At 34.4% G+C, this 13,004-nt stretch overlaps 1 non-coding gene across 1 annotated transcript; it reads left to right on the top strand.

The window, feature by feature from the left end:
- The first annotated feature begins 5,592 nt into the window (after positions 1-5,592).
- Positions 5,593-5,696, top strand: LOC142873150 (U6 spliceosomal RNA). Its single transcript, XR_012921198.1, has one exon. It is a non-coding gene; the product is annotated as a U6 spliceosomal RNA (small nuclear RNA).
- Positions 5,697-13,004: the final 7,308 nt, after the last annotated feature.

The following is a 13,004-nucleotide window of genomic DNA, read 5'->3' as shown; positions in this document are numbered from 1 at the left end:
AGTGATATTTCAAATTGTGCCATACAAGATGATTTTAGTGGTCCTTGAAAAACATATGGTAAATTTGAAACGCCTCAAATAATCTAGACTTGTGATTCTCAGTTTGACTGCACAGAGAGTCACCTGGGAAGAGTGGGGTGGTGGTGCTTTTAAAAATACAGATGCCCAAGCCCCCTAAGACCAAATAAATCAGGATATCTGGAAATGGGACCAGCCTACCAGTATTTCTAAAAATCCCCCAGATAATCCTAATGTGTAGCCAGTGTTGAGCTTTTGATGTATGAAGAAAAATATAAAGAACTTTCAAAAGTTGCCTTCTGAAACACAACATGAAATGCGTACAAAAAGATTGATGCATATAATCATATGAAAATTGCCAAGTTTTATATGATAAAATATTCTGGAAAAAATTTCCAGTTACCTATATTATAGAAAGAATTTTTAAAATATAAACACAAGGGACAAAAACTTTATTTTCAAAGAATTTCTATGAATTTTAAATAGGAAAAGGAAAACAATCCAATAGAAAAAACCAAATGATATAAACAAAATATTTACAAAGGAAATACAAATGTCCTATGCACACTAAGTCTCATTAATAATTCAGGAAATATAAATTAGAATGAAAGACTTATTTGCCTAGTAAAGAAAGTCATAATATTCAGGATAAGCACACTGAAATATTGTTGGGGAGACTCTAAAGTGAATCTTTTAAAGACAAAGTTAGCACTTTCCAACAAAGTTTAAGTGTTTGGCCCAGCAATTTACATGTACAAAAAATAAAAGTAAAGTGATATTTATTGAAACAGTGCAAGAGTAAAAATTTAGAAATGAAACAAATGGCACACACAGATTGTAATGATCAAATAGATTACAGTGCAGCTTTTATTGCATCTGGATAGGCAAGGCAGTCCTGTGCTAATAAACATCCCCAACCCTTAGTGGCTTTTAACATAAAGGTTTATTTCTTACTAATGTCTCAAGTCATCATGTCTCCTTACTCCAAAGTCCTGCCTGATAAAACAGTCATTATTGTAAATATTGATAGTCACTGAGGCAGAAGAAGGTGAATGTCATAAAGGAGGCTAGTGTATGAGAAGAGACGTGGGTCCCCAGAGAGGGTTTGTTCTGTACAGAAGGTACAAATGCTCAGTAATATCAAAAGAGAATTGGGTTATTCTCCCTAGGGGGTTTCCACCTGACAACTAAGACTGTAAGTGAAGCTAACATTCATCTCAAGAAAGCACACGTATTGTGAACACAGAAACCACACATCAGTGAAGGCCACAAGCCGTGGAAAGAACCTGATGGAAACAGAAAACACCAACTTCTTTCTTACTAGAAAAGTCCACTTTAACAAGAAAAACCCTGGCCTGCAATCTTTCTCTTTCCTGGCCTATTCCTATTCTAGACCCAGAGGGTTGGGAGGAGAGATTGAAATGGCAGATCACTGACTCTTCTGCCTTCCAAGTTCAAGTCCTAGCACCCCTTCCTTCCTAAAAATAACAATAGAAAAGAAAGTGCATGTTAGGAATGCTAGAAAATGGAAAATTATTGAATTAAATATGATATTAGAATCTTAAAATGTACTGAATATTTAATTAAATTTTAATAAGCAAAAGCAGTCAGAAATTTAAGTGAAGAAGTATTTCACAGAGGGGAGATAAACATAGCATTTATAAAGACAGAAGCAATAAACCTAAGACTACATTATGTTAATTATTGAGTGACTTGTCATTCTTCAATAAGTAGGTTACCTATAGGGAGGATGATTGTGTTTATACATTCATGGAAAATGCTCTGGCAAGTTACATACCACACTGTTCACAGCAGTCCGTGACCTCTAGGAAGCAGGATTGGAAAGGATAATATTGTAAAGGGAAGGATTTTACATTTTCAGATTATAAGACTACTAAGTTTTTTGATCTTTTTATAATAAAATATGCCAATTTTACCATTGCAGATTAATTTAAAAAGACTTTACAAATTCAATTGCATAGTGATAAAATATATTATATGCTTGTAGAAAGAATGGAATAAATTCTGTCCTCTATTTCAGAAACAGTTACGTTTCTTTACATTTAAATATTCACTAGTATAGTAGAGAGGAGATAATTCTACAAACCAAAACTGCTACAGTCTTAGCTAATACATTTTGTTTCTATTGTTTACAAAAGACAAAACGTTTTCTTATTATTGCCTTGCCATGAATGGCTACTTCTCAATTATATGTGGTAATGAGAGACAAAAATTGCATGGATAATTAAAAGCCACAAATAACCCCTTAATGTAATTTTAGATAGTATTTCAATCTTTTCTTCTGCCTAAGCTCTTAACAGGACTATTAACAATTGTAAAAAGTAACTGGATCCAGTTTTACAGCCTTTCTGTCATTCTCCTCCCACTCTTTGATGAGCCTATCGACATGAAGTGAAATGATTGAAAAGCATCATCAACAAAGAGGAGGAGAAGGAGGGACTCTGGGACTCAGCTACCATATAGTCAGGCCGTGAAACCCAGAAGTTAAATATAAAATGTTAATTGTCCTGAATTTATGTGACACTATCTCTCCAATATAACAGTATGCAGATGCCAATCGCTCACTTAAATTTTATTATTAAGGCGGTTCTGTCCACAGATTCTCAGATCCCGGTTATTTATTATGGCATCTTACTACATAGAGATGTTTTAATGATGGCAAACTTGATAAACAGACACTATTTTTATTATTGTCTATTTCTTCCAACAATTCAGTTGTATCTGTTCCAACCCATATAAAAATCAACCATGGGCTGTTAAAATGGCTTTGCGAGTAAGTGACATACTCTGTGAAATGAAAACAGTGTCTTGATAATTGTCTCCTAGCACTAGGACATACATTCTTTTCTAGTGGTGGCAGCTGCTCTCTCCTTCTGTCTCTTAGTCTATTGACTAACTGGGCTTAACTATAATGACTAATTCATCTACCATTACTGGCTTGTCTTGACAACCTCTCAATGCTTGCTTTTTATTTTCTATTCTTTCTCTTTCATTCTCTTTTCACATGTATTAAAAACATATGAATTACTGTATTTTCTTTTCCCTAGTTCCACATAGAAATATACATAAGTTTCCCTCTTTGGAATTCCAAAGGGCATACAAAAAGGCCATACTCTGCATTTACCGTATTAAAAAAAAAAAAATCCAGCCAATTCTTATTCAATTCTCAAATAAATGAATGCCCTCACTGCAAATGCCATTTTCAATGATTACCCTGTCATCAGGATTAACTCAAAAGCGTTGCTTTATATTAATATATTAATGGAACTGAATTTTAAGGTACAGCTTTTATCTTATTCTTTGGCCATTTGCAAAATCTCAACCCTGATCTGAAATCTTTTCTTATCACTTCTATTTGAATGACAGTATTGATTTGGTTCAAAGGTCCAATACAGCACATTAAAATACCTTGTCCCCACACACCTACCTACTTAGGATTTAAAATAGAAATCACTTCAAAATATTGTTGGTACTTAGGAAATACATTCCACCAGTTCTACCAATCACAAAATAAAACATCCTGATAAGGTGTGGTTTCCTCAGGAGTCATCATCTTAATGCTACAGAGTTTCTAATTTTTGCTTTATTTTGAAAGATCTTTCGTGATTACACATGTGTGAAGTACAAAAAGTAAGTCTCCAATAACATCCTTTGTCTAAATAAAAATTAGTGTATTCAATATGTTGAAAAAGTACATCCTGTGGATATAAACAAAATGCAATTTTAGTTTTAAACTATATTCAATAAGAAAACTTCTTTGTCTTCCTATTGGAGAAAAATACAGCAGGCTTTAGGACTCTCCCTCTGAATCTAGGGTAACAAATGGTTCTAGGTTTACCTCACATTCCAAAATATGGTCTCAATTTAGAGATTAGAAGTGTTCAGTGTAAGAAATTAATCAATATTTCAATCTTCATTTAAATCATGTTAATGGCTTTCTCACACACACACATCCACACACATGTGTACATACATACATGCAAGAAAGAAAATCACATACAGACAAAAAACTCTTCAAAAGTCTTTTCGCCTCTCCAAATCTGATAACTTTTTTTTAACGTTTTTGCCTGAGAAGTTCTGAGAGTCTTCGATCTAAATCATTTTCATTTCCTTTGTAATATTGACTTGGCACCTTCTTTGGCAATTATTGCTTTTTGGTGCCTAGACTGAAATTCTCATTTTGACATCCTCTTACTAAAATTTTTAATGGCTCACAAAAACTCCTTCACCATTGGGTATGAACTGTTCATATATAAAATTTCAATAGAAACTTTCTAAAACACACAAAGATATAACCCATGTCAACTTAGTAGAAAAGCTAAATGGCTTGTGTAAAAAAAATATAAATAATAATTGAGATATATTAAATCCTTCACAGGATGTGCAGAATTATATCAGCCTCCAATTCAAAGATGAAAACTATGTATATGGCATGAGAACAATCCACCAAGAGAATTAGGAGAAATAAGTTCAGATAAATGATATCTAATATTTCAAATATTAAGTGAAAATTTCTAAGGAAAATAAGTAGAGACCTTGAATATCTAAATTGGGCAAAATGTCCCTAAACTCCACAAATGCTGATTATAATATTACTAAAAAATAACCAGCCTTCTGAACTTGAAGTTCAGAGAAAATATAAAACAAATAATGTATTCCTAAAGTAATTCTACCAAAATAAAAATCGATGTTGATCTATTGAAGGTGAAAGCAAGGATTTGCCTTAAAACAAAGCTTTAACAATCAAAATCTCAGAAGTTTATTAATAAAAGAATTCTTACCAAAGAACTACACAGTTCATTCCAATTGAACCCAGATATCTATCATTAGACATAAAAATGAAGTGAAAAACAACCTTCCAATTGTTACTGAAGCTGTATTATGTAAGATACTTAATAGTTTGATATGTTAATGCAACAAGACTGAACGAGTTTTTTAAATGAATGAGTTTGTTTTAGCCGGGGTCTTTTGGGATTGAAAAAAAAGGAAATCTCATTCAAAAGGTATAAGGTGGTATGTGTCTTTTAAGGATAAAGAGAATCTCATAGAACCCAAAGGGAGAAAGTATGTTCAGGCTTCACATGAATTAGAATGGAGGCAAGGCAAGTAGGGCACAGAACAGCCACATCATAACTCTAATTTCAGGTTTTCTTTTTAGGTCTGCTGCATTCTCCTTGTTCATATAATCGACCATTTTATTTTCCCCTTTGCCCATGGACCACTATAACTATGGGCCTGTCTGTGTCATAGGAAGGCTAAGAAGTGCTGACTGCTACTCTCAGGAACATATCTTCTCTCAGTGTTCACATACTGTTACAAACAAACCACATATGACCATTAGGATAGTAAGCTTAACAGATCAGTATTAATTTATGATATTGCTGTCTTTTTGTCTGGGGGAGAAAGTTTCCATCATCCAGAAAGTCTCTAAGAAAATGTATTTAACCCATCTGATTTTTATGTAAAAAAAACCTATACCAATTATTTCAACAAACATTTGCATATCTTGGAAGACAAAGAAGAGGTATAAATATAAAGAAGATATAACCTTTCATGCTCATTTCAGCAGCACATGTACTAAAATTGGAATGATACAGAGATTAGCATGGCCCCTGTGCAAGGATGACCTGCAAATTCATGAACTGTTCCATATTTTTGGAACTCTGGAAATACGAAAAATCAGACTGAAAGGACACTCCCAAAAGAAACAAGAACCCTTTACCAATGGATACCAACCGAAACAAAAAAATATCAAAATGACAGATAAAGAATTTTGAGTATGAATTTTAAAAAGCTCAATGAAATACAAGAGAAAGATACAATCTCAACTCAAAAAGTAGAGAAGATATATTATAAAATAATGGTAAGACAAAACAATAGGTGCTAGAAGAGAGTTCATACAGGATAGTATGTAGGAAAATGCTGGATAAAAGAAAGTTTCCACCCAAAAGCTTCTGATCTGAATGTATAACAAAAAGTTATTCACAATTAAGATGAAGCTAAGTTTTAAAGAGAAGTTGTGTGAAGTTCTCTCTGGATCTGTGTTAATGACTTTAAATCCCCGGAAAATAAAGAATCAATCATCATTTAAATATTTGCTAGCTCCTACCTATATGCATGGCATGATTTTAGAAACCAGCGAAGATACAAAGCATTTTTAAAGCATGATGTCTGTTCACAAAAGAGTTTATATAGCTCAACACATTGAACAAATTATTCTATGATCACATCATTTGAGAAAAAGTATTTCAGCTCATCTGGTTAAAGTTTTTGCTTAGGAAATGACTCCTATAGAGTAAGAGTTAGATGATTTCAATTTAAACATACTGGTCAGCTTACTGCCAGATACCTTGGCTGTGTTTCCCCTGTGAAACTGTCCCTTTAACCTTATGAATGCTTTTAAACCAAAGAGAAACTGGAATAGGGCCAATAACCTAACTAATAATACTCTGGATGCCCTGGTGCAACCAGTTGCTTTGCCTGGAAAAGGCACAAAGGATCTTGATCTTTTGGAGCCAGCAACTTTTATGGACTTTTCCCCAGTGTCTAAAAAGACTTATCTCCAGAAATTCTGGTGATTAAAAAAAAATTAGGTAACTTGGCAAGATGGCAAACTAGAAGCAGTCTGCATGCTCTGCTTTCAGGGAGGGGATCAAAAGTTGTAGGTTGATGTCTTCTTACGGACAACTCTTCCTGGAAACAACATTGTAAAACACCAGAGAAGTGATGGGAGACATTCAGAGTGAAGGAGAATGTGCTGGGGAGATTCATTTGGCGAGGTCAAGAGGAACTTTGGGAAGGCATGAGCACATGGGGCAGGTCAGGAGGAGAGAGCACTGGGGCTCCATGCTGACCCAACATGCACTGCAGTTGGAGCTGTGAGGGGGACCCCACCACCACCACAGACCTCTGAACTGATTGGGGAGCTGCTTAGAGTCTGTAAAAAGAAATTGCACTGGAGAGCAGGTGTAGCAGGGTTCTGTTTGCTACCTATCCGGGGTTATGGCAATTGATCTATTCTGAGCCATTATTACACCCAGACCCAGTTCGAGCAAATACCCCCAGCATGGACACCCATAGCAACTGCCTAGATAGCCTCACCCCACTGCCATTGTCACTTCTGCAGGGAGACACCAGACAGACCAATCCTCCACAAGGCCAGGCTTCATGGAGAGGCATTCTCACTTAGCCCTCAACTCAAGCTTCCAACAATGATCTGGGGAACAACCCACTACCCTACGCAAAAATTATCCAGCACTGGATTGAACTGTGACAATCAGAGGGGAATGGGACAAATCAGAATGGCTGCATTACAGGTTCTCAGTGCTCTTTCCCCTCCCCTTCCTGGTCAATATTCCAGAGTAGGATACAAAAATGCTGTTTAGGGACATCCCTTTCTTCTCCCTAAATACGAGAACAGATGCCCTATCAGCTCTGAGCTGAGAAAAGAGAATTCAGATAAGAAGAAACCAGCAAAAGAATTCATGCAACATGAAAAAACAAAACAGTCTGATACCCCCAAGAGATCACAATGCATCTGTATTAGTGGACCCTAACCATAAGGAAATTGTCAAAATGTCAGAAATGTAATTCAAAATATAAATGGCAAATAAAATGAATGGAATTGAAGAGTAAGTTGAAAATCAACAAAACAACCCCCCCAAAATAGTTCAGGACATCAATTTTAAAAAGTCACTAAAGAGCTATACAACATAAGAAAGGATATAATAATAGGCATTAAAGAAATAAAGGAGCCATGTAGCGAATTTTAAAATACAGAAGAAAGCTTCAATAACAGGATAAATCAAGCTGAAGAAAGAACCTCAAGCTTGAAGACAAGGCTTTAAAGCTAAATTGGTTATTCAAAGATGCAGAAAAGAGAATAAAGAAGAATGAACATTTACTCAGAGAAATATGAGACTATATGAATCAAACTAATACACGAATTATAGGTATCCTACAGGGAGAAGAAGACAGAGTAAAAAGCATGAAAAATCTATTTGAGGGAATTATTGAGGAAAATTTCCCTGGTATTGCCAGAGATTCAGACATTCAGACATTCAGATACAAGACGGTCATTGAACACTGGCAAGATTCTTAACAAATAGGCCATCTCTAAGACACATAGTCATCAACTTGGACAAAGTGAAAAGGAAGGAGAAAATTCTACAAGTAGCAAGAGGAAAGCAATAACTAATCCACGGAGGAAAACCCATCAGGCTAACTGTAGACTTCTCAGCAGAGACCTTACAATCCAGAAGGAATTGGGGCCCGATGTTCAGTCTTCTAAATGCCCATCAATTCAAAAGTAGATTAACAAAATGTGGTGTGTGTATACACACACACACACACACACATGCACATACATCCACACCCACCTCATGGAGTACTACTCATCCATAAAAAGAAATGAATTAATGTCTTTTGCAGAAACTTGGATGGAACTAGAGATCATTGTCCTAAGTGAAGTATCTAAAGAATAGAAAAACAAACACCACATGTTCTCTCTAATAATTTGGAACTAATAAATGGGCACACATGTGCACAGAGAGGTCATTAGAAATTAACAAGGGGGATAAAAACCTATTAGGTACAATGCACACTATTCAGGTAATGGGCAGACTAATAGCCCTGACTTAAGCATTATAAAACTATCTATGTAAGAAAACCATTTGTACACACTTAATATTTTGAAATTTTAAAAAATTAATTAGAAGTTAGAATTGAGATTAGACACTTCATATCTTATTTTAATAATCTATGATAAAATATTTCTTTGTAATGGAAATACTGATTAATGCTGATATATCTTAGTGCTGATAATGATCTGGCACTGTTATAAGGATCTTACATTTGCTAACTCATTTCATCCTCACATCTATCTACTCTATGATTTCTGCTAACTCATATAATTATCAATTGAATTGATTTGCTGGCTAAGTATGAATTGGATTCTTTTGTTGGGTCTACAGAGTCAGAAATACTTCCACTCTTGAGAACTTGTCTAAGAATATGTATACATGTTTATAGAAGAAGGGAGTTTACAGTTAGCAAAGCTCTTCAAAATTTTTTTCTTGGTTATTTGAAATCACTTTTTCCAAGGCATTTATTTTTACTTATGATGTGTTCAAGCTCCACTTTTATCAAGCTAAGACAACTCTTATTCCCCTAGGATGTTCTCTCTCAAATTATAATAGATAATCTGCCTGTTACAAAGAGCTTGCTGTGATTTAACCTTGCCTACCATCTTTGTTCACCAGATGGCCTAGAACACTCCATAACAAAAATGCTTCCCTCTAGTAATATTTAATCTTTCCATGCAACACTGGTTTAAAATTCAGTTACTCTTTATCATATAAACAAAATTTAATGTATCTGTAAAATGGTTCCATATTGACTTAAGAAACTGCTGTAAATTTCTGAATGATGATTTCAACATTTCAGTCAAAAAAATAAACATAGAGGTTAGGCATAGTGGCTCATGCTTGTAATCCTAGCACTTTCAGAAGCCAAGGTAGGGGGATCACTTGAGCCTAGGAGTTCAATACAAGCCTCAGCAACACACTAAGACCCCCATCTCTACAAAAAATAGAAAACCTAGCTGGGCATAGTGGTATGCACCTTTAGTCCCAGGTACTTGGGAGGCTGAGGCAGGAGGATCACTTGAGCCTGCGACTTTGAGACTGCAGTGAGCTATGATGATGACACCACTGCATTCTAGTCCAGGCAACAGAGAACCTGTCTCAAAAAAAAAAAAAAAAGAGAAAAGAAAATAAATTTTTAAAAGTATATCAAACCTCAAATATTGTAGTTAAAATTTTACTAAAATGAATTTTAAAAGACCTTTCTTGCTAAGCAGAGTTTACAATAATGTTTCACTATCTGAATAATAGTCTAACCTTTGTTGTAAATTAATGTTGATGCCATTAAGTAGGCTGTGCTGCTGACTGTGAAACAGAATTGCTAATTATTACAAAAAAGGGGAATGCAAATAATGTGAAAATGCTTCATCTCAGCTAGCAGAACTAAAAATAATCCAACAACAAATAATACCACATCAGCAGCTCTTAGGTCTGGAGATTTTTGGCTTCTACTGCAAATGTATTTTGAAATTTTTCATATGTGGTTTATAGATGATAAATTTCCCAGACTAGTAAGGTCCTTTGTACTTAGAGAAATGATGAGGTTTTCATTTTTATTTTTCCAGTGTTTTGAAATCAAAACTATATTTCCCGCTGGTTCTATATAAATGGCTTATTATACTTTTTTGAAAGAGAAAAATTAGAGGTACATGAAAAGCATTTGGCAGAGTGCTGAGAGAGCCTTATGTTATTTTTCAGAGCAAATGAAAATTCATGTCTGTTACACTAGCCCCTTAAATCTCCATGTACCCACACAGGAGCTATTAGTCCTCTCCTATGTAATGGAAATGAAGTCTCATTGAAACAAGGTCATTTAGAAAGAACAGTTTCTCTGTGCAGGTTCTGAAATGGCTGACCTTGATCTTGTTCATTAAGATGATCATAAAAAGATAGTTTTATATTTTTGATTATTGGGGTTATCATGGAAAAAGGATAAAATGGAGATCCCACTTAATATCATGGTTATGTTCCTCAACAATTTATGGAAGAAAAAAATTTATATGCCAAAAAACTTAATTCAACCTCTAAATAAGCAGATAAAGGCAAATTAAAATTTCTTACCTGTCAGTGTGGAAAACATTTAAAAAAATCATAATAAATGATGTCAAAAATGTGGTGAGATGAGTACTTTTGTTCCCATCACTACAAACTTCTTGACCCAGGGACACTATTTCAAATAGGTTCTAGGAAAGTAACAGATATTTAGGCAATAATTTTTATAAAAGATGATCATAGTATTATTAGTCACAAAATACTAAAATACATTTTGGTTTACTTTTAAAATTATATTTTGTGGTCATTAAAGTCATGCATTTAAAGTATTTTTAGTAATACATGAACATGTTAATGATTTAATTTTAAATAAAAAGCCAAAATTTATTCAGGTTTATTCAGCCCATAATTCCAAATTTTCCAAAAATTCACTAATATTTATGAATAACAACAACAAAAAGAATACAAAGAAATACATCTGAATGATAGCAATATGTATATCTTGCTAATGAGATAGCAGTTGATTTGGGGTTTATGTATATTTTTTATTAATTTTCCCAAATTGAGAATACTGACTGAATATTTTCAAAAGTAAATGTAAACATTTTGATAAAAAATCATATGTCTAAGTGAAAGTCTTAAATATATTTATGACATATTTAAACAGAATTTGTATCTAGGGAAGTTACACAATTTGCAAGAGGAGATTAAACCTGGTGATTATATGAGCTGATTTCAAAATCTTTTGAGAATTGAAAGCTGGTCTTCGACAGGAATAGTTTGCATTCTTTCCAAAAATATACAAACAAAATAAACACACATAAACAGTACCGACTTGCTTGAATGTGTACTAGCTTTTCTTTGTTTGTTTTAACACCTTTAATGTGTACCTGAGGAGAAAGTATGGAGTCTTTGTATATGTGACTCTTCTATGTCTAAAGTTTATACTATTGTTTATTTCTGCAGATATAGGTGCTAAGAAACATAGTTCACAGAAATAAGTAGTTAAAAATGGTAGGCATATTCATGTAGCATTGCCATTAAATTATTGTGAACATTTTGTGGACTGTATGCTTATTATAGTGATTTTTCATCAAAAATTATTTTTAATGATCAATTTGCTAATACTATCAACAATTATGTGCTGTGTGGGATGTCTTACTATAACTTCAGTGATTTAGTTTGAAGACCACTGTATCAAAGTATTATCTAACAAGATTTTTTTTTTTTTAGTCTCACTCTGTAGCCAGGGCTAGAGTGCAGTGGTATCAGCCTAGCTCACAGCAACCTCAAACTCCTAGGCTCACGCGATCCTCCTGCCTCAGCCTCCCAAGTAGCTAAGACTATAGGCGTGCACCACCACACCCAGCTAATTTTTCTATTTTTAGTAGAGATGGGGTCTTGCTTTTACTCAGGCTGGCCTTGAACTCCTGAACTCAAGTGATCCTCCTGACTCAGCCTTCCAGAGTGATAGGATTATAAGTGTGAGCCACTGTGCCCTGCCCTCTAACAAGATATTTAAAAATGCACCTGACTAAGTCATGCATGATTATTAGCATCGTAACAGATATCCCTTTATTAATTCTCCAGGAGAGAGCAGAGCTCTGTGGAGTGGCATATCTAGGAAGAAGGCTAAAAAGTGAGGGGAGATATAGAAAATGAACGTGTATGATCTAAATTACAATGTGGCTCTACTTATAGTCTTTTTCTTAAAAGACTAAAGCTAACTGAAAATTTGAGGAAGGAATCTCTAAAGATTTTTATTAAAAAGAATGAAATTAAATCTTGGATCTCTTAATATTGGTTCCCAATATCACACAACATAAAAACATGAGCATTGGAACTTCTGATAACCATCCAATGTTCAATTAAATAATACCTAATAGTAATGTACAAAACTCTTCCATTTATTCTATGGGTTAGTTCTCAATATTGTGTTTTCTTTGTAAGACTATTTAGCACCTACTCTTTCAATTAGAAAGAATTTTTTTTTGTTTGTTTGTTTTGTTTTGATTTTTCCAGAAAAGCACTTTTTATTTGAGGCAAAGACAAGTCTGACTTTTAGGATTACAGTTCCAAGAGTCAAAACTCAACTGTTAGTGGCACTATTTTGAGTTTTTAGACTTTGCTTCTCCTAGGTCAGAAAAGGGTATTCAGGTTTTATTTTCCCCAGCTGGGCAAAAAGGGCAACGAAAACTGGAAGAGTCTTCTACTCTATTGATACTGCTCTTCAGAACCAACATAAAGCTAGACAAACCCTCACTGGTCAGTCTGCAGGTTGCTATCCCACAGCTGAGGCCATACTACATTTGCAAGGAAGATGAGGCAGGA

Source organism: Microcebus murinus, chromosome 9, assembly GCF_040939455.1.
Source record: "Microcebus murinus isolate Inina chromosome 9, M.murinus_Inina_mat1.0, whole genome shotgun sequence".
NCBI classification, from domain to species: domain Eukaryota; kingdom Metazoa; phylum Chordata; class Mammalia; order Primates; family Cheirogaleidae; genus Microcebus; species Microcebus murinus.
Note: the sequence above shows the minus strand (reverse complement) of the source record. Positions and strands in the feature narration are given on the sequence as shown.